The following is a 27,365-nucleotide window of genomic DNA, read 5'->3' as shown; positions in this document are numbered from 1 at the left end:
GCTCTTGCTCAGGCCACTCATATCACACCAGGCCCTGTGCTTCTGGCCGAGGCCATCTTCACCAAACCAGGCCCTGTGCTGCTTGCTGTGGCCATGTACAACACACCAGGCCCTGTGCTGGTTCCTGAGGCCATCTTCAACAATCCAGGACCTGTGCTGTTGGATAAATGCCAAACTGAGCCTTTGGGTTAGGGTATTATGCAAACATGCAGGTATGGTTATAGGATTGTCTTCGTAACTTCAGGTACTTGCCACCTAATCACTTGAATCCATAAATTGAGACATTGTGCTGGGGCCAGCAGCTTACGGCCATACCACCCTAAGCACGCCCGACCTCGTCTGATCTCGGAAGCTAAGCAGGGCTGGGCTTGGTTAGTACTTGGATGGGAGACCGCCTGGGAATACCTGGTGCTGTAAGGCTTTCATTTTCATGTCATTGAACCGCTTTTGATCCAGAGAAGGGGTGTATTAAAAGACCAAAAGCAGCTGCCCATTAATGAGGGCACATTAACGACATTGCTTTTGGCTCTTTTCCAATGTCTTGTGCTGCTAGCTGATGCCACCTACACCACACAAGGGCCTGAGTGACCGGCTGAGGCCACTTACACCACATCAGGGCCTGTGGCTCTGGCTGAGGCCACTTACACCACACCAGGGCCTGTGGCTGCTGGCTGAGGCCACCTACACCACACCAGGGCCTTAGTTGCTATTGAGGCCAATTACACCACACCAGGGTCTGTGGCTCTTGCTCAGGCCACTTACACCACACCAGGGCCTGTGGCTCTTGCTCAGGCCACTTACACCACACCAGGGCCTGTGGCACTGGCTTAGGCCACTTACACCACACCAGGGCCTGTGGCTGCTGGCTGAGGCCACTTACACCACACCAGGGCCTGAGTGACCGGCTGGGGCCACTTACACCACATCAGGGGCTGTGGCTCTGGCTGAGTCCAGTTACACCACACCAGGGCCTGTGGGTTCTGGCTGAGGCGACTTACACCACACCAGGGCCTGTGGCTGCTGGCTGAGGCCACTCACATCACACCAGGCCCTGCGCTTCTGGCCGAGGCCATCTTCACCAAACCAGGCCCTGTGCTGCTAGCTGTGGCCATGTACAACACACCAGGCCCTGTGCTGGTTCCTGAGGCCATCTTCAACAATCCAGGGCCTGTGCTGTTGGATAAATGCTAAACTGAGCCTTTGGGTTAGGGTATTATGCAAACATGAAGGTAGGGTTATAGGATTGTCTTCGTAACTTCAGGTACTTGCCACCTAATCACCTGAATCCATAAATTGAGACATTGTGCTGGGGCCAGCAGCTTACGGCCATACCACCCTGAGCACGCCTGACCTCGTCTGATCTCGGAAGCTGAGCAGGGCTGGGCTTGGTTAGTACTTGGATGGGAGACTGCCTGGGAATACCTGGTGCTGTAAGCTTTTCATTTTCATGTCATTGAACCGCTTTTGATTCAGAGAAGGGGTGTATTAAAAGACCAAAAGCAGCTGCCCATTAATGAGGGCACATTAACGACATTGCTTTTGGCTCTTTTCCAATGTCTTGTGCTGCTAGCTGATGCCACCTACACCACACCAGGGCCTGAGTGACCGGCTGGGGCCACTTACACCACATCAGGGCCTGTGGCTCTGGCTGAGGCCACTTACACCACACCAGGGCCTGTGGCTGCTGGCTTAGGCCACCTACACCACACCAGGGCCTTAGTTGCTATTGAGGCCAATTACACCACACCATGGTCTGTGGCTCTTGCTCAGGCCACTTACACCACACCAGGGCCTGTGGCTGCTGGCTGAGGCCACTTACACCACACCAGGGCCTGTGGCGGCTGGCTGAGGCCACCTACACCACACCAGGGCCTGAGTAACCGGCTGGGGCCACTTACACCACATCAAGGCCTGTGGCTCTGGCTGAGGCCAGTTACACCACAACAGGGCCTGTGGCTGCTGCCTGAGGCCACATACACCACACCAGGGCCTTAGTTGCTATTGAGGCCAATTACACCACACCAGGGTCTGTGGCTCTTGCTCAGGCCACTCACATCACACCAGGCCCTGCGCTTCTGGCCACTTACACCACACCAGGGCCTTATTTGCTATTGAGGCCACTTACACCACACCAGGGCCTGTGGCTCTTGCTCAGGCCACTTACACCACACCAGGGCCTGTGGCTCTTGCTGAGGCCACTTAGACCACACCAGGGCCTGTGGCTGCTGGCTGAGGCCACTTACACCACACCAGGGCCTGTGGCTGCTGGCTGAGGCAACCTACACCACACCAGGGCCTGTGGCTGCTTGCTGAGGCGACTTACACCACACCAGGGCCTGTTGCTGCTGGCTGAGGCCAGTTACACCACACCAGAGCCTGTGGCTGCTGGCTGAAGCCACTTACAGCACACCAGGGCCTTAGTTGCTATTGAGGCCACTTACACCACACCAGGGCCTGTGGCTCTTGCTCAGGCCACTTACACCACACCAGGGCCTGTGGCTCTTGCTCAGGCCACTCATATCACACCAGGCCCTGTGCTTCTGGCTGAGGCAACTTAGACCACACCAGGGCCTGTGGCTGCTGGCTGAGGCCACTTACACCACACCAGGGCCTGTGGCTGCTGGCTGAGGCCACCTACACCACACCAGGGCCTTAGTTGCTATTGAGGCCAATTACACCACACCAGGGTCTGTGGCTCTTGCTCAGGCCACTTACACCACACCAGGGCCTGTGGCACTGGCTGAGGCCACTTACACCACACCAGGGCCTGTGGCTGCTGGCTGAGGCCACTTACACCACACCAGGGCCTGTGGCTGCTGGCTGAGGCCACTTACACCACACCAGGGCCTGTGGCTGCTGGCTGAGGCCACTTACACCACACCAGGGCCCTTTTGCTGCTGGCTGAGGCCACTTACACCACACCAGGGCCTGTGGCTGCTGGCTGAGGCCACTCATATCACACCAGGCCCTGTGCTTCTGGCCGAGGCCATCTTCACCAAACCAGGCCCTGTGCTGCTTGCTGTGGCCATGTACAACACACCAGGCCCTGTGCTGGTTCCTGAGGCCATCTTCAACAATCCAGGGCCTGTGCTGTTGGATAAATGCCAAACTGAGCCTTTGGGTTAGGGTATTATGCAAACATGCAGGTATGGTTATAGGATTATCTTCGTAACTTCAGGTACTTGCCACCTAATCACTTGAATCCATAAATTGAGACATTGTGCTGGGGCCAGCAGCTTACGGCCATACCACCCTGAGCACGCCCGACCTCGTCTGATCTCGGAAGCTAAGCAGGGCTGGGCTTGGTTAGTACTTGGATGGGAGACTCCCTGGGAATACCTGGTGCTGTAAGCCTTTCATTTTCATGTCATTGAATCGCTTTTGATCCAGAGAAGGGGTGTATTAAAAGACCAAAAGCAGCTACCCATTAATAAGGGCACATTAATCATATTGCTTTTGGCTCTTTTCCAATGTCTTGTGCTGCTAGCTGATGCCACCTACACCACACCAGGGCCTGAGTGACCGGCTGGGGCCACTTACACCACATCAGGGGCTGTGGCTCTGGCTGAGGCCAGTTACACCACACCAGGGCCTGTGGCTGCTGGCTGAGGCCAGTTACACCACACCAGAGCCTGTGGCTGCTGGCTGAAGCCACTTACACCACACCAGGGCCTTAGTTGCTATTGAGGCCACTTACACCACACCAGGGCCTGTGGCTGCTGGCTGAGGCCACCTACACCACACCAGGGCCTGTGGCTGCTGGCTGAGGCGACTTACACCACACCAGGGCCCTTTTGCTGCTGGCTGAGGCCACTTACACCACACCAGTGCCTGTGGCTTCTGGCTGAGGCGACTTACACCACACCAGGGCCTGTGGCTGCTGGCTGAGGCCACTTACACCACACCAGGGCCTGTGGCTCTTGCTCAGGCCACTTACACCACACCAGGGCCTGTGGCACTGGCTGAGGCCACTTACACCACACCAGGGCCTGTGGCTGCTGGCTGAGGCCACTTACACCACACCAGGGCCTTATTTGCTATTGAGGCCACTTACACCACACCAGGGCCTGTGGCTCTTGCTCAGGCCACTTACACCACACCAGGGCCTGTGGCTCTTGCTCAGGCCACTCACATCACACCAGGCCCTGCGCTTCTGGCCGAGGCCATCTTCACCAAACCAGGCCCTGTGCTGCTAGCTGTGGCCATGTACAACACACCAGGCCCTGTGCTGGTTCCTGAGGCCATCTTCAACAATCCAGGGCCTGTGCTGTTGGATAAATGCTAAACTGAGCCTTTGGGTTAGGGTATTATGCAAACATGCAGGTATGGTTATAGGATTGTCTTCGTAACTTCAGGTACTTGCCACCTAATCACTTGAATCCATAAATTGAGACATTGTGCTGGGGCCAGCAGCTTACGGCCATACCACCCTGAGCACGCCCGACCTCGTCTGATCTCGGAAGCTAAGCAGGGCTGGGCTTGGTTAGTACTTGGATGGGAGACTGCCGGGGAATACCTGGTGCTGTAAGCCTTTCATTTTCATGTCATTGAACCGCTTTTGATCCAGAGAAGGGGTGTATTAAAAGACCAAAAGCAGCTGCCCATTAATAAGGGCACATTAATCACATTGCTTTTGGCTCTTTTCCAATGTCTTGTGCTGCTAGCTTATGCCACCTACACCACACCAGGGCCTGAGTGACCGGCTGGGGCCACTTACACCACATCAGGGGCTGTGGCTCTGGCTGAGTCCAGTTACACCACACCAGGGCCTGTGGGTTCTGGCTGAGGCGACTTACACCACACCAGGGCCTGTGGCTGCTGGCTGAGGCCACTTACACCACACCAGGGCCTGTGGCTCTTGCTCAGGCCACTCACATCACACCAGGCCCTGCGCTTCTGGCCGAGGCCATCTTCACCAAACCAGGCCCTGTGCTGCTAGCTGTGGCCATGTACAACACACCAGGCCCTGTGCTGGTTCCTGAGGCCATCTTCAACAATCCAGGGCCTGTGCTGTTGGATAAATGCTAAACTGAGCCTTTGGGTTAGGGTATTATGCAAACATGAAGGTAGGGTTATAGGATTGTCTTCGTAACTTCAGGTACTTGCCACCTAATCACCTGAATCCATAAATTGAGACATTGTGCTGGGGCCAGCAGCTTACGGCCAGCAGCTTACGGCCATACCACCCTGAGCACGCCTGACCTCGTCTGATCTCGGAAGCTGAGCAGGGCTGGGCTTGGTTAGTACTTGGATGGGAGACTGCCTGGGAATACCTGGTGCTGTAAGCTTTTCATTTTCATGTCATTGAACCGCTTTTGATCCAGAGAAGGGGTGTATTAAAAGACCAAAATCAGCTGCCCATTAATGAGGGCACATTAACGACATTGCTTTTGGCTCTTTTCCAATGTCTTGTGCTGCTAGCTGATGCCACCTACACCACACCAGGGCCTGAGTGACCGGCTGGGGCCACTTACACCACGTCAGGGCCTGTGGCTCTGGCTGAGGCCACTTACACCACACCAGGGCCTGTGGCTGCTGGCTTAGGCCACCTACACCACACCAGGGCCTTAGTTGCTATTGAGGCCAATTACACCACACCATGGTCTGTGGCTCTTGCTCAGGCCACTTACACCACACCAGGGCCTGTGGCTGCTGGCTGAGGCCACTTACACCACACCAGGGCCTGTGGCGGCTGGCTGAGGCCACCTACATCACACCAGGGCCTGAGTAACCGGCTGGGGCCACTTACACCACATCAGGGCCTGTGGCTCTGGCTGAGGCCAGTTACACCACAACAGGGCCTGTGGCTGCTGCCTGAGGCCACATACACCACACCAGGGCCTTAGTTGCTATTGAGGCCAATTACACCACACCAGGGTCTGTGGCTCTTGCTCAGGCCACTCACATCACACCAGGCCCTGCGCTTCTGGCCACTTACACCACACCAGGGCCTTATTTGCTATTGAGGCCACTTACACCACACCAGGGCCTGTGGCTCTTGCTCAGGCCACTTACACCACACCAGGGCCTGTGGCTCTTGCTGAGGCCACTTAGACCACACCAGGGCCTGTGGCTGCTGGCTGAGGCCACTTACACCACACCAGGGCCTGTGGCTGCTGGCTGATGCAACCTACACCACACAAGGGCCTGAGTGACCGGCTGGGGCCACTTACACCACATCAGGGCCTGTGGCTCTGGCTGAGGCCACTTTCACCACACCAGGGCCTGTGGCTGCTGGCTGAGGCCACCTACACCACACCAGGGCATTAGTTGCTATTGAGGCCAATTACACCACACCAGGGTCTGTGGCTCTTGCTCAGGCCACTTACACCACACCAGGGCCTGTGGCTCTTGCTCAGGCCACTTACACCACACCAGGGCCTGTGGCTGCTGGCTGAGGCCACCTACACCACACCAGGGCATTAGTTGCTATTGAGGCCAATTACACCACACCAGGGTCTGTGGCTCTTGCTCAGGCCACTTACACCACACCAGGGCCTGTGGCACTGGCTGAGGCCACTTACACCACACCAGGGCCTGTGGCTGCTGGCTGAGGCCACTTACACCACACCAGGGCCTGTGGCTGCTGGCTGAGGCCACTTACACCACACCAGGGCCTGTGGCTGCTGGCTGAGGCCACTTACACCACACCAGGGCCCTTTTGCTGCTGGCTGAGGCCACTTACACCACACCAGGGCCTGTGGCTGCTGGCTGAGGCCACTCATATCACACCAGGCCCTGTGCTTCTGGCCGAGGCCATCTTCACCAAACCAGGCCCTGTGCTGCTTGCTGTGGCCATGTACAACACACCAGGCCCTGTGCTGGTTCCTGAGGCCATCTTCAACAATCCAGGGCCTGTGCTGTTGGATAAATGCCAAACTGAGCCTTTGGGTTAGGGTATTATGCAAACATGCAGGTATGGTTATAGGATTATCTTCGTAACTTCAGGTACTTGCCACCTAATCACTTGAATCCATAAATTGAGACATTGTGCTGGGGCCAGCAGCTTACGGCCATACCACCCTGAGCACGCCCGACCTCGTCTGATCTCGGAAGCTAAGCAGGGCTGGGCTTGGTTAGTACTTGGATGGGAGACTCCCTGGGAATACCTGGTGCTGTAAGCCTTTCATTTTCATGTCATTGAATCGCTTTTGATCCAGAGAAGGGGTGTATTAAAAGACCAAAAGCAGCTACCCATTAATAAGGGCACATTAATCATATTGCTTTTGGCTCTTTTCCAATGTCTTGTGCTGCTAGCTGATGCCACCTACACCACACCAGGGCCTGAGTGACCGGCTGGGGCCACTTACACCACATCAGGGGCTGTGGCTCTGGCTGAGGCCAGTTACACCACACCAGGGCCTGTGGCTGCTGGCTGAGGCCAGTTACACCACACCAGAGCCTGTGGCTGCTGGCTGAAGCCACTTACACCACACCAGGGCCTTAGTTGCTATTGAGGCCACTTACACCACACCAGGGCCTGTGGCTGCTGGCTGAGGCCACCTACACCACACCAGGGCCTGTGGCTGCTGGCTGAGGCGACTTACACCACACCAGGGCCCTTTTGCTGCTGGCTGAGGCCACTTACACCACACCAGTGCCTGTGGCTTCTGGCTGAGGCGACTTACACCACACCAGGGCCTGTGGCTGCTGGCTGAGGCCACTTACACCACACCAGGGCCTGTGGCTCTTGCTCAGGCCACTTACACCACACCAGGGCCTGTGGCACTGGCTGAGGCCACTTACACCACACCAGGGCCTGTGGCTGCTGGCTGAGGCCACTTACACCACACCAGGGCCTTATTTGCTATTGAGGCCACTTACACCACACCAGGGCCTGTGGCTCTTGCTCAGGCCACTTACACCACACCAGGGCCTGTGGCTCTTGCTCAGGCCACTCACATCACACCAGGCCCTGCGCTTCTGGCCGAGGCCATCTTCACCAAACCAGGCCCTGTGCTGCTAGCTGTGGCCATGTACAACACACCAGGCCCTGTGCTGGTTCCTGAGGCCATCTTCAACAATCCAGGGCCTGTGCTGTTGGATAAATGCTAAACTGAGCCTTTGGGTTAGGGTATTATGCAAACATGCAGGTATGGTTATAGGATTGTCTTCGTAACTTCAGGTACTTGCCACCTAATCACTTGAATCCATAAATTGAGACATTGTGCTGGGGCCAGCAGCTTACGGCCATACCACCCTGAGCACGCCCGACCTCGTCTGATCTCGGAAGCTAAGCAGGGCTGGGCTTGGTTAGTACTTGGATGGGAGACTGCCTGGGAATACCTGGTGCTGTAAGCCTTTCATTTTCATGTCATTGAACCGCTTTTGATCCAGAGAAGGGGTGTATTAAAAGACCAAAAGCAGCTGCCCATTAATAAGGGCACATTAATCACATTGCTTTTGGCTCTTTTCCAATGTCTTGTGCTGCTAGCTTATGCCACCTACACCACACCAGGGCCTGAGTGACCGGCTGGGGCCACTTACACCACATCAGGGGCTGTGGCTCTGGCTGAGTCCAGTTACACCACACCAGGGCCTGTGGGTTCTGGCTGAGGCGACTTACACCACACCAGGGCCTGTGGCTGCTGGCTGAGGCCACTTACACCACACCAGGGCCTGTGGCTCTTGCTCAGGCCACTCACATCACACCAGGCCCTGCGCTTCTGGCCGAGGCCATCTTCACCAAACCAGGCCCTGTGCTGCTAGCTGTGGCCATGTACAACACACCAGGCCCTGTGCTGGTTCCTGAGGCCATCTTCAACAATCCAGGGCCTGTGCTGTTGGATAAATGCTAAACTGAGCCTTTGGGTTAGGGTATTATGCAAACATGAAGGTAGGGTTATAGGATTGTCTTCGTAACTTCAGGTACTTGCCACCTAATCACCTGAATCCATAAATTGAGACATTGTGCTGGGGCCAGCAGCTTACGGCCAGCAGCTTACGGCCATACCACCCTGAGCACGCCTGACCTCGTCTGATCTCGGAAGCTGAGCAGGGCTGGGCTTGGTTAGTACTTGGATGGGAGACTGCCTGGGAATACCTGGTGCTGTAAGCTTTTCATTTTCATGTCATTGAACCGCTTTTGATCCAGAGAAGGGGTGTATTAAAAGACCAAAATCAGCTGCCCATTAATGAGGGCACATTAACGACATTGCTTTTGGCTCTTTTCCAATGTCTTGTGCTGCTAGCTGATGCCACCTACACCACACCAGGGCCTGAGTGACCGGCTGGGGCCACTTACACCACGTCAGGGCCTGTGGCTCTGGCTGAGGCCACTTACACCACACCAGGGCCTGTGGCTGCTGGCTTAGGCCACCTACACCACACCAGGGCCTTAGTTGCTATTGAGGCCAATTACACCACACCATGGTCTGTGGCTCTTGCTCAGGCCACTTACACCACACCAGGGCCTGTGGCTGCTGGCTGAGGCCACTTACACCACACCAGGGCCTGTGGCGGCTGGCTGAGGCCACCTACATCACACCAGGGCCTGAGTAACCGGCTGGGGCCACTTACACCACATCAGGGCCTGTGGCTCTGGCTGAGGCCAGTTACACCACAACAGGGCCTGTGGCTGCTGCCTGAGGCCACATACACCACACCAGGGCCTTAGTTGCTATTGAGGCCAATTACACCACACCAGGGTCTGTGGCTCTTGCTCAGGCCACTCACATCACACCAGGCCCTGCGCTTCTGGCCACTTACACCACACCAGGGCCTTATTTGCTATTGAGGCCACTTACACCACACCAGGGCCTGTGGCTCTTGCTCAGGCCACTTACACCACACCAGGGCCTGTGGCTCTTGCTGAGGCCACTTAGACCACACCAGGGCCTGTGGCTGCTGGCTGAGGCCACTTACACCACACCAGGGCCTGTGGCTGCTGGCTGATGCAACCTACACCACACAAGGGCCTGAGTGACCGGCTGGGGCCACTTACACCACACCAGGGCCTGTGGCTGCTGGCTGAGGCCACTTACACCACACCAGGGCCTGTGGCTGCTGGCTGAGGCCACTTACACCACACCAGGGCCCTTTTGCTGCTGGCTGAGGCCACTTACACCACACCAGGGCCTGTGGCTGCTGGCTGAGGCCACTCATATCACACCAGGCCCTGTGCTTCTGGCCGAGGCCATCTTCACCAAACCAGGCCCTGTGCTGCTTGCTGTGGCCATGTACAACACACCAGGCCCTGTGCTGGTTCCTGAGGCCATCTTCAACAATCCAGGGCCTGTGCTGTTGGATAAATGCCAAACTGAGCCTTTGGGTTAGGGTATTATGCAAACATGCAGGTATGGTTATAGGATTATCTTCGTAACTTCAGGTACTTGCCACCTAATCACTTGAATCCATAAATTGAGACATTGTGCTGGGGCCAGCAGCTTACGGCCATACCACCCTGAGCACGCCCGACCTCGTCTGATCTCGGAAGCTAAGCAGGGCTGGGCTTGGTTAGTACTTGGATGGGAGACTCCCTGGGAATACCTGGTGCTGTAAGCCTTTCATTTTCATGTCATTGAATCGCTTTTGATCCAGAGAAGGGGTGTATTAAAAGACCAAAAGCAGCTACCCATTAATAAGGGCACATTAATCATATTGCTTTTGGCTCTTTTCCAATGTCTTGTGCTGCTAGCTGATGCCACCTACACCACACCAGGGCCTGAGTGACCGGCTGGGGCCACTTACACCACATCAGGGGCTGTGGCTCTGGCTGAGGCCAGTTACACCACACCAGGGCCTGTGGCTGCTGGCTGAGGCCAGTTACACCACACCAGAGCCTGTGGCTGCTGGCTGAAGCCACTTACACCACACCAGGGCCTTAGTTGCTATTGAGGCCACTTACACCACACCAGGGCCTGTGGCTGCTGGCTGAGGCCACCTACACCACACCAGGGCCTGTGGCTGCTGGCTGAGGCGACTTACACCACACCAGGGCCCTTTTGCTGCTGGCTGAGGCCACTTACACCACACCAGTGCCTGTGGCTTCTGGCTGAGGCGACTTACACCACACCAGGGCCTGTGGCTGCTGGCTGAGGCCACTTACACCACACCAGGGCCTGTGGCTCTTGCTCAGGCCACTTACACCACACCAGGGCCTGTGGCACTGGCTGAGGCCACTTACACCACACCAGGGCCTGTGGCTGCTGGCTGAGGCCACTTACACCACACCAGGGCCTTATTTGCTATTGAGGCCACTTACACCACACCAGGGCCTGTGGCTCTTGCTCAGGCCACTTACACCACACCAGGGCCTGTGGCTCTTGCTCAGGCCACTCACATCACACCAGGCCCTGCGCTTCTGGCCGAGGCCATCTTCACCAAACCAGGCCCTGTGCTGCTAGCTGTGGCCATGTACAACACACCAGGCCCTGTGCTGGTTCCTGAGGCCATCTTCAACAATCCAGGGCCTGTGCTGTTGGATAAATGCTAAACTGAGCCTTTGGGTTAGGGTATTATGCAAACATGCAGGTATGGTTATAGGATTGTCTTCGTAACTTCAGGTACTTGCCACCTAATCACTTGAATCCATAAATTGAGACATTGTGCTGGGGCCAGCAGCTTACGGCCATACCACCCTGAGCACGCCCGACCTCGTCTGATCTCGGAAGCTAAGCAGGGCTGGGCTTGGTTAGTACTTGGATGGGAGACTGCCTGGGAATACCTGGTGCTGTAAGCCTTTCATTTTCATGTCATTGAACCGCTTTTGATCCAGAGAAGGGGTGTATTAAAAGACCAAAAGCAGCTGCCCATTAATAATGGCACATTAATCACATTGCTTTTGGCTCTTTTCCAATGTCTTGTGCTGCTAGCTTATGCCACCTACACCTCACCAGGGCCTGAGTGACCGGCTGGGGCCACTTACACCACATCAGGGGCTGTGGCTCTGGCTGAGTCCAGTTACACCACACCAGGGCCTGTGGGTTCTGGCTGAGGCGACTTACACCACACCAGGGCCTGTGGCTGCTGGCTGAGGCCACTTACACCACACCAGGGCCTGTGGCTCTTGCTCAGGCCACTCACATCACACCAGGCCCTGCGCTTCTGGCCGAGGCCATCTTCACCAAACCAGGCCCTGTGCTGCTAGCTGTGGCCATGTACAACACACCAGGCCCTGTGCTGGTTCCTGAGGCCATCTTCAACAATCCAGGGCCTGTGCTGTTGGATAAATGCTAAACTGAGCCTTTGGGTTAGGGTATTATGCAAACATGAAGGTAGGGTTATAGGATTGTCTTCGTAACTTCAGGTACTTGCCACCTAATCACCTGAATCCATAAATTGAGACATTGTGCTGGGGCCAGCAGCTTACGGCCAGCAGCTTACGGCCATACCACCCTGAGCACGCCTGACCTCGTCTGATCTCGGAAGCTGAGCAGGGCTGGGCTTGGTTAGTACTTGGATGGGAGACTGCCTGGGAATACCTTGTGCTGTAAGCTTTTCATTTTCATGTCATTGAACCGCTTTTGATCCAGAGAAGGGGTGTATTAAAAGACCAAAATCAGCTGCCCATTAATGAGGGCACATTAACGACATTGCTTTTGGCTCTTTTCCAATGTCTTGTGCTGCTAGCTGATGCCACCTACACCACACCAGGGCCTGAGTGACCGGCTGGGGCCACTTACACCACGTCAGGGCCTGTGGCTCTGGCTGAGGCCACTTACACCACACCAGGGCCTGTGGCTGCTGGCTTAGGCCACCTACACCACACCAGGGCCTTAGTTGCTATTGAGGCCAATTACACCACACCATGGTCTGTGGCTCTTGCTCAGGCCACTTACACCACACCAGGGCCTGTGGCTGCTGGCTGAGGCCACTTACACCACACCAGGGCCTGTGGCGGCTGGCTGAGGCCACCTACATCACACCAGGGCCTGAGTAACCGGCTGGGGCCACTTACACCACATCAGGGCCTGTGGCTCTGGCTGAGGCCAGTTACACCACAACAGGGCCTGTGGCTGCTGCCTGAGGCCACATACACCACACCAGGGCCTTAGTTGCTATTGAGGCCAATTACACCACACCAGGGTCTGTGGCTCTTGCTCAGGCCACTCACATCACACCAGGCCCTGCGCTTCTGGCCACTTACACCACACCAGGGCCTTATTTGCTATTGAGGCCACTTACACCACACCAGGGCCTGTGGCTCTTGCTCAGGCCACTTACACCACACCAGGGCCTGTGGCTCTTGCTGAGGCCACTTAGACCACACCAGGGCCTGTGGCTGCTGGCTGAGGCCACTTACACCACACCAGGGCCTGTGGCTGCTGGCTGATGCAACCTACACCACACAAGGGCCTGAGTGACCGGCTGGGGCCACTTACACCACATCAGGGCCTGTGGCTCTGGCTGAGGCCACTTTCACCACACCAGGGCCTGTGGCTGCTGGCTGAGGCCACCTACACCACACCAGGGCATTAGTTGCTATTGAGGCCAATTACACCACACCAGGGTCTGTGGCTCTTGCTCAGGCCACTTACACCACACCAGGGCCTGTGGCTCTTGCTCAGGCCACTTACACCACACCAGGGCCTGTGGCTGCTGGCTGAGGCCAGTTACACCACACCAGAGCCTGTGGCTGCTGGCTGAAGCCACTTACACCACACCAGGGCCTTAGTTGCTATTGAGGCCACTTACACCACACCAGGGCCTGTGGCTGCTGGCTGAGGCCACCTACACCACACCAGGGCCTGTGGCTGCTGGCTGAGGCGACTTACACCACACCAGGGCCCTTTTGCTGCTGGCTGAGGCCACTTACACCACACCAGTGCCTGTGGCTTCTGGCTGAGGCGACTTACACCACACCAGGGCCTGTGGCTGCTGGCTGAGGCCACTTACACCACACCAGGGCCTGTGGCTCTTGCTCAGGCCACTTACACCACACCAGGGCCTGTGGCACTGGCTGAGGCCACTTACACCACACCAGGGCCTGTGGCTGCTGGCTGAGGCCACTTACACCACACCAGGGCCTTATTTGCTATTGAGGCCACTTACACCACACCAGGGCCTGTGGCTCTTGCTCAGGCCACTTACACCACACCAGGGCCTGTGGCTCTTGCTCAGGCCACTCACATCACACCAGGCCCTGCGCTTCTGGCCGAGGCCATCTTCACCAAACCAGGCCCTGTGCTGCTAGCTGTGGCCATGTACAACACACCAGGCCCTGTGCTGGTTCCTGAGGCCATCTTCAACAATCCAGGGCCTGTGCTGTTGGATAAATGCTAAACTGAGCCTTTGGGTTAGGGTATTATGCAAACATGCAGGTATGGTTATAGGATTGTCTTCGTAACTTCAGGTACTTGCCACCTAATCACTTGAATCCATAAATTGAGACATTGTGCTGGGGCCAGCAGCTTACGGCCATACCACCCTGAGCACGCCCGACCTCGTCTGATCTCGGAAGCTAAGCAGGGCTGGGCTTGGTTAGTACTTGGATGGGAGACTGCCTGGGAATACCTGGTGCTGTAAGCCTTTCATTTTCATGTCATTGAACCGCTTTTGATCCAGAGAAGGGGTGTATTAAAAGACCAAAAGCAGCTGCCCATTAATAATGGCACATTAATCACATTGCTTTTGGCTCTTTTCCAATGTCTTGTGCTGCTAGCTTATGCCACCTACACCACACCAGGGCCTGAGTGACCGGCTGGGGCCACTTACACCACATCAGGGGCTGTGGCTCTGGCTGAGTCCAGTTACACCACACCAGGGCCTGTGGGTTCTGGCTGAGGCGACTTACACCACACCAGGGCCTGTGGCTGCTGGCTGAGGCCACTTACACCACACCAGGGCCTGTGGCTCTTGCTCAGGCCACTCACATCACACCAGGCCCTGCGCTTCTGGCCGAGGCCATCTTCACCAAACCAGGCCCTGTGCTGCTAGCTGTGGCCATGTACAACACACCAGGCCCTGTGCTGGTTCCTGAGGCCATCTTCAACAATCCAGGGCCTGTGCTGTTGGATAAATGCTAAACTGAGCCTTTGGGTTAGGGTATTATGCAAACATGAAGGTAGGGTTATAGGATTGTCTTCGTAACTTCAGGTACTTGCCACCTAATCACCTGGGCATTAGTTGCTATTGAGGCCAATTACACCACACCAGGGTCTGTGGCTCTTGCTCAGGCCACTTACACCACACCAGGGCCTGTGGCTCTTGCTCAGGCCACTTACACCACACCAGGGCCTGTGGCACTGGCTGAGGCCACTTACACCACACCAGGGCCTGTGGCTGCTGGCTGAGACCACTTACACCTCACCAGGGCCTGTGGCTGCTGGCTGAGGCCACTTACACCACACCAGGGCCTGTGGCTGGTGGCTGAGGCCACCTACACCACACCAGGGCCTGTGGCTGCTGGCTGAGGCGACTTACACCACACCAGGGCCCTTTTGCTGCTGGCTGAGGCCACTTACACCACACCAGTGCCTGTGGCTTCTGTCTGATTCCACTTACACCACACCAGGGCCTGTGGCTCTTGCTCAGGCCACTCATATCACACCAGGCCCTGTGCTTCTGGCTGAGGCCATCTTCACCAAACCAGGCCCTGTGCTGCTTGCTGTGGCCATGTACAACACACCAGGCCCTGTGCTGGTTCCTGAGGCCATCTTCAACAATCCAGGGCCTGTGCTGTTGGATAAATGCCAAACTGAGCCTTTGGGTTAGGGTATTATGCAAACATGCAGGTATGGTTATAGGATTGTCTTCGTAACTTCAGGTACTTGCCACCTAATCACTTGAATCCATAAATTGAGACATTGTGCTGGGGCCAGCAGCTTACGGCCATACCACCCTAAGCACCCCCGACCGGGTCTGATCTCGGAAGCTAAGCAGGGCTGGGCTTGGTTAGTACTTGGATGGGAGACTGCCTGGGAATACCTGGTGCTGTAAGCCTTTCATTTTCATGTCATTGAACCGCTTTTGATCCAGAGAAGGGGTGTATTAAAAGACCAAAAGCAGCTCCCCATTAATGAGGGCACATTAACGACATTGCTTTTGGCTCTTTTCCAATGTCTTGTGCTGCTAGCTGATGCCACCTACACCACACCAGGGCCTGAGTGACCGGCTGGGGCCACTTACACCACATCAGGGCCTGTTGCTCTGGCTGAGGCCAGTTACACCACAACAGGGCCTGTGGCTGCTGGCTGAGGCCACATACACCACACCAGGGCCTTAGTTGCTATTGAGGCCATTTACACCACACCAGGGTCTGTGGCTCTTGCTCAGGCCACTTACACCACACCAGGGCCTGTGGCACTGGCTCAGGCCGCTTAGACCACACCAGGGCCTGTGGCTGCTGGCTGAGGCGACTTACACCACACCAGGGCCTGTGGCTCTTGCTCAGGCCACTTACACCACACCAGGGCCTGTGGCTCTTGCTCAGGCCACTCACATCACACCAGGCCCTGCTCTTCTGGCCGAGGCCATCTTCACCAAACCAGGCCCTGTGCTGCTAGCTGTGGCCATGTACAACACACCAGGCCCTGTGCTGGTTCCTGAGGCCATCTTCAACAATCCAGGGCCTGTGCTGTTGGATAAATGCTAAACTGAGCCTTTGGGTTAGGGTATTATGCAAACATGCAGGTATGGTTATAGGATTGTCTTCGTAACTTCAGGTACTTGCCACCTAATCACTTGAATCCATAAATTGAGACATTGTGCTGGGGCCAGCAGCTTACGGCTATACCACCCTGAGCACGCCCGACCTAGTCTGATCTCGGAAGCTAAGCAGGGCTGGGCTTGGTTAGTACTTGGATGGGAGACTGCCTGGGAATACCTGGTGCTGTAAGCCTTTCATTTTCATGTCATTGAACCGCTTTTGATCCAGAGAAGGGGTGTATTAAAAGACCAAAAGCAGCTGCCCATTAATGAGGGCACATTAACGACATTGCTTTTGGCTGTTTTCCAATGTCTTGTGCTGCTAGCTGATGCCACTTACACCACACCAGGGCCTGTGGCTGCTGGCTGATGCCACTTACACCACACCAGGGCCTGTGGCTGCTGGCTGAGGCCACCTACACCACACCAGGGCCTTAGTTGCTATTGAGGCCAATTACACCACACCAGGGTCTGTGGCTCTTGCTCAGGCCACTTACACCACACCAGGGCCTGTGGCACTGGCTGAGGCCACTTACACCACACCAGGGCCTGTGGCTGCTGGCTGAGGCCACCTACACCACACCAGGGCCTTAGTTGCTATTGAGGCCAATTACACCACACAAGGGCCTGTGGCTGCTGGCTGAGGCCACCTACACCACACCAGGGCCTGTGGCTGCTGGCTGAGGCCACTTACAACACACCAGGGCCTGTGGCTGCTGGCTGAGGCCACCTACACCACACCAGGGCCTGTGGCTGCTGGCTGAGGCCACTTACAACACACCAGGGTCTGTGGCTCTTGCTCAGGCCACTCATATCACACCAGGCCCTGTGCTTCTGGCCGAGGCCATCTTCACCAAACCAGGCCCTGTGCTGCTTGCTGTGGCCATGTACAACACACCAGGCCTTGTGCTGGTTCCTGACGCCATCTTCAACAATCCAGGGCCTGTGCTGTTGGATAAATGCCAAACTGAGCCTTTGGGTTAGGGTATTATGCAAACATGCAGTTATGGTTATAGGATTGTCTTCGTAACTTCAGGTACTTGCCACCTAATCACTTGAATTCATAAATTGAGACATTGTGCTGGGGCCAGCAGCTTACGGCCATACCACCCTGAGCACGCCCGACCTCGTCTGATCTCGGAAGCTAAGCAGGGCTGGGCTTGGTTAGTACTTGGATGGGAGACTGCCTGGGAATACCTGGTGCTGTAAGCCTTTCATTTTCATGTCATTGAACCGCTTTTGATCCAGAGAAGGGGTGTATTAAAAGACCAAAAGCAGCTGCCCATTAATGAGGGCACATTAACGACACTGCTTTTGGCTCTTTTCCAATGTCTTGTGCTGCTAGCTGATGCCACTTACACCACACCAGGGCCTAAGTGACCGGCTGGGGCCACTTACACCACATCAGGGCCTGTGGCTGCTGGCTGAGGCCACTTACACCACACCAGGGCCTGTGGCTGCTGGCTGAGGCCACTTACACCACACCAGGGCCTGTGGCTGCTGGCTGAGGCCACCTACACCACACCAGGGCCTGTGGCTGCTGGCTGAGGCCACTTACACCACACCAGGGCCCTTTTGCTGCTGGCTGAGGCCACTTACACCACACCAGTGCCTGTGGCTGCTGGCTGAGGCCACCTACACCACACCAGGGCCTGTGGCTGCTGGCTGAGGCGACTTACACCACACCAGGGCCCTTTTGCTGCTGGCTGAGGCCACTTACACCACACCAGGGCCTGTGGCACTGGCTGAGGCGACTTACACCACACCAGAGCCTGTGGCTGCTGGCTGAGGCCACCTACACCACACCAGGGCCTTAGTTGCTATTGAGGCCACTTACACCACACCAGGGCCTGTGGCTCTGGCTGAGGCCACTTACACCACACCAGGGCCTTATTTGCTATTGAGGCCAGTTACACCACACCAGGGCCTGTGGCTCTGGCTGAGGCCACTTACACCACACCAGGGCCTGTGGCTGCTGGCTGAGGCCACTTACACCACACCAGGGCCCTCTTGCTGCTGGCTGAGGCCACTTACACCACACCAGTGCCTGTGGCTTCTGGCTGAGGCGACTTACACCACACCAGGGCCTGTGGCTGCTGGCTGAGGCCAATTACACCACACCAGGCTCTGTGGCTCTTGCTCAGGCCACTTACACCACACCAGGGCCTGTGGCACTGGCTGAGGCCACTTACACCACACCAGGGCCTGTGGCTGCTGGCTGAGGCCACTTACACCACACCAGGGCTTGTGGCTGCTGGCTGAGGCCAATTACACCACACCAGGGCCTGTGGCTGCTGGCTGAGGCCACCTACACCACACCAGGGCCTGTGGCTGCTGGCTGAGGCGACTTACACCACACCAGAGCCTGTGGCTGCTGGCTGAGGCCACCTACACCACACCAGGGCCTGTGACTGCTGGCTGAGGCCACTTACACCACACCAGGGCCTTAGTTGCTATTGAGGCCACTTACACCACACCAGGGCCTGTGGCTCTGGCTGAGGCCACTTACACCACACCAGGGCCTTATTTGCTATTGAGGCCAGTTACACCACACCAGGGCCTGTGGCTCTGGCTGAGGCCACTTACACCACACCAGGGCCCTTTTGCTGCTGGCTGATTCCACTTACACCACACCAGGGCCTGTGGCTGCTGGCTGAGGCCACTTACACCACACAAGGGCCTGTGGCTGCTGGCTGAGGCCACCTACACCACACCAGGGCCTGTGGCTGCTGGCTGAGGCCACTTACACCACACCAGGGCCTGTGGCTCTTGCTCAGGCCACTTACACCACACCAGGGCCTTAGTTGCTATTGAGGCCAATTACACCACACCAGGGTCTTTGGCTCTTGCTCAGGCCACTTACACCACACCAGGACCTGTGGCACTGGCTGAGGCCACTTAGACCACACCAGGGCCTGTGGCTGCTGGCTGAGGCCACTTACACCACACCAGGGCCTTATTTGCTATTGAGGCCACTTACACCACACCAGGGCCTGAGTGACCGGCTGGGGCCACTTACACCACATCAGGGCCTGTGGCTCTGGCTGAGGCCACCTACACCAAACCAGGGCCTGTGGCTGCTTGCTGAGGCGACTTACACCACACCAGGGCCTGTTGCTGCTGGCTGAGGCCACTTACACCACACCAGTGCCTGTGGCTTCTGGCTGAGGCCACTTACACCACACCAGGGCCTGTTGCTGCTGGCTGAGGCCACTTACAACACACCAGGGCCTTTGGCTGCTGGCTGAGGCCACTTACACCACACCAGGGCCTGTGGCTGCTGGCTCAGGCCACTCATATCAAACCAGGCCCTGTGCTTCTGGCCGAGGCCATCTTCACCAAACCAGGCCCTGTGCTGCTAGCTGAGGCGACTTACACCACATCAGGGCCTGTGGCTCTGGCTGAGGCCACTTACACCACACCAGGGCCTGTGGCTGCTGGCTGAGGCCAGTTAAACCACACCAGGGCCTGTGGCTGCTGGCTGAGGCCACTTACACCATACCAGGGCCTGTGGCTGCTGGCTGAGGCGACTTACACCACACCAGAGCCTGTGGCTGCTGGCTGAGGCCACCTACACCACACCAGGGCCTTAGTTGCTATTGAGGCCATTTACACCACACCAGGGCCTGTGGCTCTGGCTGAGGCCACTTACACCACACCAGGGCCTGTGGCTCTGGCTGAGGCCACTTACACCACACCAGGGCCTGTGGCTCTTGCTCAGGCCACTTACACCACACCAGGGCCTGTGGCTCTTGCTCAGGCCACTCATATCACACCAGGCCCTGTGCTTCTGGCCGAGGCCATCTTCACCAAACCAGGCCCTGTGCTGCTAGCTGAGGCGACTTACACCACATCAGGGCCTGTGGCTCTGGCTGAGGCCACTTACACCACACCAGGGCCTGTGGCTGCTGGCTGAGGCCAGTTAAACCACACCAGGGCCTGTGGCTGCTGGCTGAGGCCACTTACACCATACCAGGGCCTGTGGCTGCTGGCTGAGGCGACTTACACCACACCACACCAGAGCCTGTGGCTGCTGGCTGAGGCGACTTACACCACACCAGGGCCTGTGACTGCTGGCTGAGGCCACTTACACCACACCAGGGCCTTAGTTGCTATTGAGGCCACTTACACCACACCAGGGCCTGTGGCTCTGGCTGAGGCCACTTACACCACACCAGGGCCTTATTTGCCATTGAGGCCAGTTACACCACACCAGGGCCTGTGGCTCTGGCTGAGGCCACTTACACCACACCAGGGCCTGTGGCTGCTGGCTGATTCCACTTACACCACACCAGGGCCTGTGGCTCTTGCTCAGGCCACTCATATCACACCAGGCCCTGTGCTTCTGGCCGAGGCCATCTTCACCAAACCAGGCCCTGTGCTGCTTGCTGTGGCCATGTACAACACACCAGGCCCTGTGCTGGTTCCTGAGGCCATCTTCAACAATCCAGGACCTGTGCTGTTGGATAAATGCCAAACTGAGCCTTTGGGTTAGGGTATTATGCAAACATGCAGGTATGGTTATAGGATTGTCTTCGTAACTTCAGGTACTTGCCACCTAATCACTTGAATCCATAAATTGAGACATTGTGCTGGGGCCAGCAGCTTACGGCCATACCACCCTAAGCACGCCCGACCTCGTCTGATCTCGGAAGCTAAGCAGGGCTGGGCTTGGTTAGTACTTGGATGGGAGACTGCCTGGGAATACCTGGTGCTGTAAGGCTTTCATTTTCATGTCATTGAACCGCTTTTGATCCAGAGAAGGGGTGTATTAAAAGACCAAAAGCAGCTGCCCATTAATGAGGGCACATTAACGACATTGCTTTTGGCTCTTTTCCAATGTCTTGTGCTGCTAGCTGATGCCACCTACACCACACAAGGGCCTGAGTGACCGGCTGGGGCCACTTACACCACATCAGGGCCTGTGGCTCTGGCTGAGGCCACTTACACCACACCAGGGCCTGTGGCTGCTGGCTGAGGCCACCTACACCACACCAGGGCCTTAGTTGCTATTGAGGCCAATTACACCACACCAGGGTCTGTGGCTCTTGCTCAGGCCACTTACACCACACCAGGGCCTGTGGCTCTTGCTCAGGCCACTTACACCACACCAGGGCCTGTGGCACTGGCTTAGGCCACTTACACCACACCAGGGCCTGTGGCTGCTGGCTGAGGCCACTTACACCACACCAGGGCCTGAGTGACCGGCTGGGGCCACTTACACCACATCAGGGGCTGTGGCTCTGGCTGAGTCCAGTTACACCACACCAGGGCCTGTGGGTTCTGGCTGAGGCGACTTACACCACACCAGGGCCTGTGGCTGCTGGCTGAGGCCACTCACATCACACCAGGCCCTGCGCTTCTGGCCGAGGCCATCTTCACCAAACCAGGCCCTGTGCTGCTAGCTGTGGCCATGTACAACACACCAGGCCCTGTGCTGGTTCCTGAGGCCATCTTCAACAATCCAGGGCCTGTGCTGTTGGATAAATGCTAAACTGAGCCTTTGGGTTAGGGTATTATGCAAACATGAAGGTAGGGTTATAGGATTGTCTTCGTAACTTCAGGTACTTGCCACCTAATCACCTGAATCCATAAATTGAGACATTGTGCTGGGGCCAGCAGCTTACGGCCATACCACCCTGAGCACGCCTGACCTCGTCTGATCTCGGAAGCTGAGCAGGGCTGGGCTTGGTTAGTACTTGGATGGGAGACTGCCTGGGAATACCTGGTGCTGTAAGCTTTTCATTTTCATGTCATTGAACCGCTTTTGATTCAGAGAAGGGGTGTATTAAAAGACCAAAAGCAGCTGCCCATTAATGAGGGCACATTAACGACATTGCTTTTGGCTCTTTTCCAATGTCTTGTGCTGCTAGCTGATGCCACCTACACCACACCAGGGCCTGAGTGACCGGCTGGGGCCACTTACACCACATCAGGGCCTGTGGCTCTGGCTGAGGCCACTTACACCACACCAGGGCCTGTGGCTGCTGGCTTAGGCCACCTACACCACACCAGGGCCTTAGTTGCTATTGAGGCCAATTACACCACACCATGGTCTGTGGCTCTTGCTCAGGCCACTTACACCACAACAGGGCCTGTGGCTGCTGGCTGAGGCCACTTACACCACACCAGGGCCTGTGGCGGCTGGCTGAGGCCACCTACACCACACCAGGGCCTGAGTAACCGGCTGGGGCCACTTACACCACATCAAGGCCTGTGGCTCTGGCTGAGGCCAGTTACACCACAACAGGGCCTGTGGCTGCTGCCTGAGGCCACATACACCACACCAGGGCCTTAGTTGCTATTGAGGCCAATTACACCACACCAGGGTCTGTGGCTCTTGCTCAGGCCACTCACATCACACCAGGCCCTGCGCTTCTGGCCACTTACACCACACCAGGGCCTTATTTGCTATTGAGGCCACTTACACCACACCAGGGCCTGTGGCTCTTGCTCAGGCCACTTACACCACACCAGGGCCTGTGGCTCTTGCTGAGGCCACTTAGACCACACCAGGGCCTGTGGCTGCTGGCTGAGGCCACTTACACCACACCAGGGCCTGTGGCTGCTGGCTGAGGCAACCTACACCACACCAGGGCCTGTGGCTGCTTGCTGAGGCGACTTACACCACACCAGGGCCTGTTGCTGCTGGCTGAGGCCAGTTACACCACACCAGAGCCTGTGGCTGCTGGCTGAAGCCACTTACAGCACACCAGGGCCTTAGTTGCTATTGAGGCCACTTACACCACACCAGGGCCTGTGGCTCTTGCTCAGGCCACTTACACCACACCAGGGCCTGTGGCTCTTGCTCAGGCCACTCATATCACACCAGGCCCTGTGCTTCTGGCTGAGGCAACTTAGACCACACCAGGGCCTGTGGCTGCTGGCTGAGGCCACTTACACCACACCAGGGCCTGTGGCTGCTGGCTGAGGCCACCTACACCACACCAGGGCCTTAGTTGCTATTGAGGCCAATTACACCACACCAGGGTCTGTGGCTCTTGCTCAGGCCACTTACACCACACCAGGGCCTGTGGCACTGGCTGAGGCCACTTACACCACACCAGGGCCTGTGGCTGCTGGCTGAGGCCACTTACACCACACCAGGGCCTGTGGCTGCTGGCTGAGGCCACTTACACCACACCAGGGCCTGTGGCTGCTGGCTGAGGCCACTTACACCACACCAGGGCCCTTTTGCTGCTGGCTGAGGCCACTTACACCACACCAGGGCCTGTGGCTGCTGGCTGAGGCCACTCATATCACACCAGGCCCTGTGCTTCTGGCCGAGGCCATCTTCACCAAACCAGGCCCTGTGCTGCTTGCTGTGGCCATGTACAACACACCAGGCCCTGTGCTGGTTCCTGAGGCCATCTTCAACAATCCAGGGCCTGTGCTGTTGGATAAATGCCAAACTGAGCCTTTGGGTTAGGGTATTATGCAAACATGCAGGTATGGTTATAGGATTATCTTCGTAACTTCAGGTACTTGCCACCTAATCACCTGAATCCATAAATTGAGACATTGTGCTGGGGCCAGCAGCTTACGGCCATACCACCCTGAGCACGCCCGACCTCGTCTGATCTCGGAAGCTAAGCAGGGCTGGGCTTGGTTAGTACTTGGATGGGAGACTCCCTGGGAATACCTGGTGCTGTAAGCCTTTCATTTTCATGTCATTGAATCGCTTTTGATCCAGAGAAGGGGTGTATTAAAAGACCAAAAGCAGCTACCCATTAATAAGGGCACATTAATCATATTGCTTTTGGCTCTTTTCCAATGTCTTGTGCTGCTAGCTGATGCCACCTACACCACACCAGGGCCTGAGTGACCGGCTGGGGCCACTTACACCACATCAGGGGCTGTGGCTCTGGCTGAGGCCAGTTACACCACACCAGGGCCTGTGGCTGCTGGCTGAGGCCAGTTACACCACACCAGAGCCTGTGGCTGCTGGCTGAAGCCACTTACACCACACCAGGGCCTTAGTTGCTATTGAGGCCACTTACACCACACCAGGGCCTGTGGCTGCTGGCTGAGGCCACCTACACCACACCAGGGCCTGTGGCTGCTGGCTGAGGCGACTTACACCACACCAGGGCCCTTTTGCTGCTGGCTGAGGCCACTTACACCACACCAGTGCCTGTGGCTTCTGGCTGAGGCGACTTACACCACACCAGGGCCTGTGGCTGCTGGCTGAGGCCACTTACACCACACCAGGGCCTGTGGCTCTTGCTCAGGCCACTTACACCACACCAGGGCCTGTGGCACTGGCTGAGGCCACTTACACCACACCAGGGCCTGTGGCTGCTGGCTGAGGCCACTTACACCACACCAGGGCCTTATTTGCTATTGAGGCCACTTACACCACACCAGGGCCTGTGGCTCTTGCTCAGGCCACTTACACCACACCAGGGCCTGTGGCTCTTGCTCAGGCCACTCACATCACACCAGGCCCTGCGCTTCTGGCCGAGGCCATCTTCACCAAACCAGGCCCTGTGCTGCTAGCTGTGGCCATGTACAACACACCAGGCCCTGTGCTGGTTCCTGAGGCCATCTTCAACAATCCAGGGCCTGTGCTGTTGGATAAATGCTAAACTGAGCCTTTGGGTTAGGGTATTATGCAAACATGAAGGTAGGGTTATAGGATTGTCTTCGTAACTTCAGGTACTTGCCACCTAATCACCTGAATCCATAAATTGAGACATTGTGCTGGGGCCAGCAGCTTACGGCCAGCAGCTTACGGCCATACCACCCTGAGCACGCCTGACCTCGTCTGATCTCGGAAGCTGAGCAGGGCTGGGCTTGGTTAGTACTTGGATGGGAGACTGCCTGGGAATACCTGGTGCTGTAAGCTTTTCATTTTCATGTCATTGAACCGCTTTTGATCCAGAGAAGGGGTGTATTAAAAGACCAAAATCAGCTGCCCATTAATGAGGGCACATTAACGACATTGCTTTTGGCTCTTTTCCAATGTCTTGTGCTGCTAGCTGATGCCACCTACACCACACCAGGGCCTGAGTGACCGGCTGGGGCCACTTACACCACGTCAGGGCCTGTGGCTCTGGCTGAGGCCACTTACACCACACCAGGGCCTGTGGCTGCTGGCTTAGGCCACCTACACCACACCAGGGCCTTAGTTGCTATTGAGGCCAATTACACCACACCATGGTCTGTGGCTCTTGCTCAGGCCACTTACACCACACCAGGGCCTGTGGCTGCTGGCTGAGGCCACTTACACCACACCAGGGCCTGTGGCGGCTGGCTGAGGCCACCTACATCACACCAGGGCCTGAGTAACCGGCTGGGGCCACTTACACCACATCAGGGCCTGTGGCTCTGGCTGAGGCCAGTTACACCACAACAGGGCCTGTGGCTGCTGCCTGAGGCCACATACACCACACCAGGGCCTTAGTTGCTATTGAGGCCAATTACACCACACCAGGGTCTGTGGCTCTTGCTCAGGCCACTCACATCACACCAGGCCCTGCGCTTCTGGCCACTTACACCACACCAGGGCCTTATTTGCTATTGAGGCCACTTACACCACACCAGGGCCTGTGGCTCTTGCTCAGGCCACTTACACCACACCAGGGCCTGTGGCTCTTGCTGAGGCCACTTAGACCACACCAGGGCCTGTGGCTGCTGGCTGAGGCCACTTACACCACACCAGGGCCTGTGGCTGCTGGCTGATGCAACCTACACCACACAAGGGCCTGAGTGACCGGCTGGGGCCACTTACACCACATCAGGGCCTGTGGCTCTGGCTGAGGCCACTTTCACCACACCAGGGCCTGTGGCTGCTGGCTGAGGCCACCTACACCACACCAGGGCATTAGTTGCTATTGAGGCCAATTACACCACACCAGGGTCTGTGGCTCTTGCTCAGGCCACTTACACCACACCAGGGCCTGTGGCTCTTGCTCAGGCCACTTACACCACACCAGGGCCTGTGGCTGCTGGCTGAGGCCACCTACACCACACCAGGGCATTAGTTGCTATTGAGGCCAATTACACCACACCAGGGTCTGTGGCTCTTGCTCAGGCCACTTACACCACACCAGGGCCTGTGGCACTGGCTGAGGCCACTTACACCACACCAGGGCCTGTGGCTGCTGGCTGAGGCCACTTACACCACACCAGGGCCTGTGGCTGCTGGCTGAGGCCACTTACACCACACCAGGGCCTGTGGCTGCTGGCTGAGGCCACTTACACCACACCAGGGCCCTTTTGCTGCTGGCTGAGGCCACTTACACCACACCAGGGCCTGTGGCTGCTGGCTGAGGCCACTCATATCACACCAGGCCCTGTGCTTCTGGCCGAGGCCATCTTCACCAAACCAGGCCCTGTGCTGCTTGCTGTGGCCATGTACAACACACCAGGCCCTGTGCTGGTTCCTGAGGCCATCTTCAACAATCCAGGGCCTGTGCTGTTGGATAAATGCCAAACTGAGCCTTTGGGTTAGGGTATTATGCAAACATGCAGGTATGGTTATAGGATTATCTTCGTAACTTCAGGTACTTGCCACCTAATCACTTGAATCCATAAATTGAGACATTGTGCTGGGGCCAGCAGCTTACGGCCATACCACCCTGAGCACGCCCGACCTCGTCTGATCTCGGAAGCTAAGCAGGGCTGGGCTTGGTTAGTACTTGGATGGGAGACTCCCTGGGAATACCTGGTGCTGTAAGCCTTTCATTTTCATGTCATTGAATCGCTTTTGATCCAGAGAAGGGGTGTATTAAAAGACCAAAAGCAGCTACCCATTAATAAGGGGACATTAATCA

The 27,365-nt window shown here is 56.8% G+C and overlaps 10 non-coding genes and 10 pseudogenes across 10 annotated transcripts; all 20 read left to right on the top strand.

Moving 5' to 3' along the window:
* Positions 1-301: 301 nt before the first annotated feature.
* LOC147300345 (5S ribosomal RNA) lies at positions 302-420 on the top strand (annotated as a pseudogene).
* Positions 421-1,318: 898 nt separating this feature from the next.
* On the top strand, positions 1,319-1,437 carry LOC147300344 (5S ribosomal RNA; annotated as a pseudogene).
* A 1,798-nt stretch (positions 1,438-3,235) lies between these two features.
* On the top strand, positions 3,236-3,354 carry LOC147300343 (5S ribosomal RNA). The gene has a single exon (XR_015128124.1). It is a non-coding gene; the product is annotated as a 5S ribosomal RNA (ribosomal RNA).
* Positions 3,355-4,412: 1,058 nt separating this feature from the next.
* Positions 4,413-4,531, top strand: LOC147300342 (5S ribosomal RNA). Its single transcript, XR_015128079.1, has one exon. It is a non-coding gene; the product is annotated as a 5S ribosomal RNA (ribosomal RNA).
* Positions 4,532-5,169: 638 nt separating this feature from the next.
* LOC147300341 (5S ribosomal RNA) lies at positions 5,170-5,288 on the top strand (annotated as a pseudogene).
* A 1,717-nt stretch (positions 5,289-7,005) lies between these two features.
* On the top strand, positions 7,006-7,124 carry LOC147300340 (5S ribosomal RNA). Its single transcript, XR_015128123.1, has one exon. It is a non-coding gene; the product is annotated as a 5S ribosomal RNA (ribosomal RNA).
* Positions 7,125-8,182: 1,058 nt separating this feature from the next.
* LOC147300339 (5S ribosomal RNA) lies at positions 8,183-8,301 on the top strand. Its single transcript, XR_015128055.1, has one exon. It is a non-coding gene; the product is annotated as a 5S ribosomal RNA (ribosomal RNA).
* A 638-nt stretch (positions 8,302-8,939) lies between these two features.
* On the top strand, positions 8,940-9,058 carry LOC147300338 (5S ribosomal RNA; annotated as a pseudogene).
* A 1,326-nt stretch (positions 9,059-10,384) lies between these two features.
* LOC147300337 (5S ribosomal RNA) lies at positions 10,385-10,503 on the top strand. Its single transcript, XR_015128122.1, has one exon. It is a non-coding gene; the product is annotated as a 5S ribosomal RNA (ribosomal RNA).
* A 1,058-nt stretch (positions 10,504-11,561) lies between these two features.
* On the top strand, positions 11,562-11,680 carry LOC147300336 (5S ribosomal RNA). The gene has a single exon (XR_015128054.1). It is a non-coding gene; the product is annotated as a 5S ribosomal RNA (ribosomal RNA).
* Positions 11,681-12,318: 638 nt separating this feature from the next.
* LOC147300335 (5S ribosomal RNA) lies at positions 12,319-12,437 on the top strand (annotated as a pseudogene).
* A 1,913-nt stretch (positions 12,438-14,350) lies between these two features.
* LOC147300334 (5S ribosomal RNA) lies at positions 14,351-14,469 on the top strand. The gene has a single exon (XR_015128053.1). It is a non-coding gene; the product is annotated as a 5S ribosomal RNA (ribosomal RNA).
* A 1,294-nt stretch (positions 14,470-15,763) lies between these two features.
* LOC147300333 (5S ribosomal RNA) lies at positions 15,764-15,882 on the top strand (annotated as a pseudogene).
* A 779-nt stretch (positions 15,883-16,661) lies between these two features.
* LOC147300332 (5S ribosomal RNA) lies at positions 16,662-16,780 on the top strand (annotated as a pseudogene).
* A 900-nt stretch (positions 16,781-17,680) lies between these two features.
* Positions 17,681-17,799, top strand: LOC147300331 (5S ribosomal RNA). Its single transcript, XR_015128052.1, has one exon. It is a non-coding gene; the product is annotated as a 5S ribosomal RNA (ribosomal RNA).
* A 3,392-nt stretch (positions 17,800-21,191) lies between these two features.
* On the top strand, positions 21,192-21,310 carry LOC147300330 (5S ribosomal RNA; annotated as a pseudogene).
* An 898-nt stretch (positions 21,311-22,208) lies between these two features.
* On the top strand, positions 22,209-22,327 carry LOC147300329 (5S ribosomal RNA; annotated as a pseudogene).
* A 1,798-nt stretch (positions 22,328-24,125) lies between these two features.
* Positions 24,126-24,244, top strand: LOC147300328 (5S ribosomal RNA). The gene has a single exon (XR_015128121.1). It is a non-coding gene; the product is annotated as a 5S ribosomal RNA (ribosomal RNA).
* A 1,072-nt stretch (positions 24,245-25,316) lies between these two features.
* Positions 25,317-25,435, top strand: LOC147300327 (5S ribosomal RNA; annotated as a pseudogene).
* Positions 25,436-27,152: 1,717 nt separating this feature from the next.
* Positions 27,153-27,271, top strand: LOC147300326 (5S ribosomal RNA). The gene has a single exon (XR_015128120.1). It is a non-coding gene; the product is annotated as a 5S ribosomal RNA (ribosomal RNA).
* Positions 27,272-27,365: the final 94 nt, after the last annotated feature.

The sequence above is a fragment of the Aulonocara sp. 'chitande type north' Nkhata Bay genome, unplaced genomic scaffold, assembly GCF_057382095.1.
Source record: "Aulonocara sp. 'chitande type north' Nkhata Bay isolate Kocher_YH1m ecotype deep benthic unplaced genomic scaffold, A_spYH_male_GT1.1 unmapped_scaffold_35, whole genome shotgun sequence".
NCBI lineage: Eukaryota > Metazoa > Chordata > Actinopteri > Cichliformes > Cichlidae > Aulonocara > Aulonocara sp. 'chitande type north' Nkhata Bay.
Note: the sequence above shows the minus strand (reverse complement) of the source record. Positions and strands in the feature narration are given on the sequence as shown.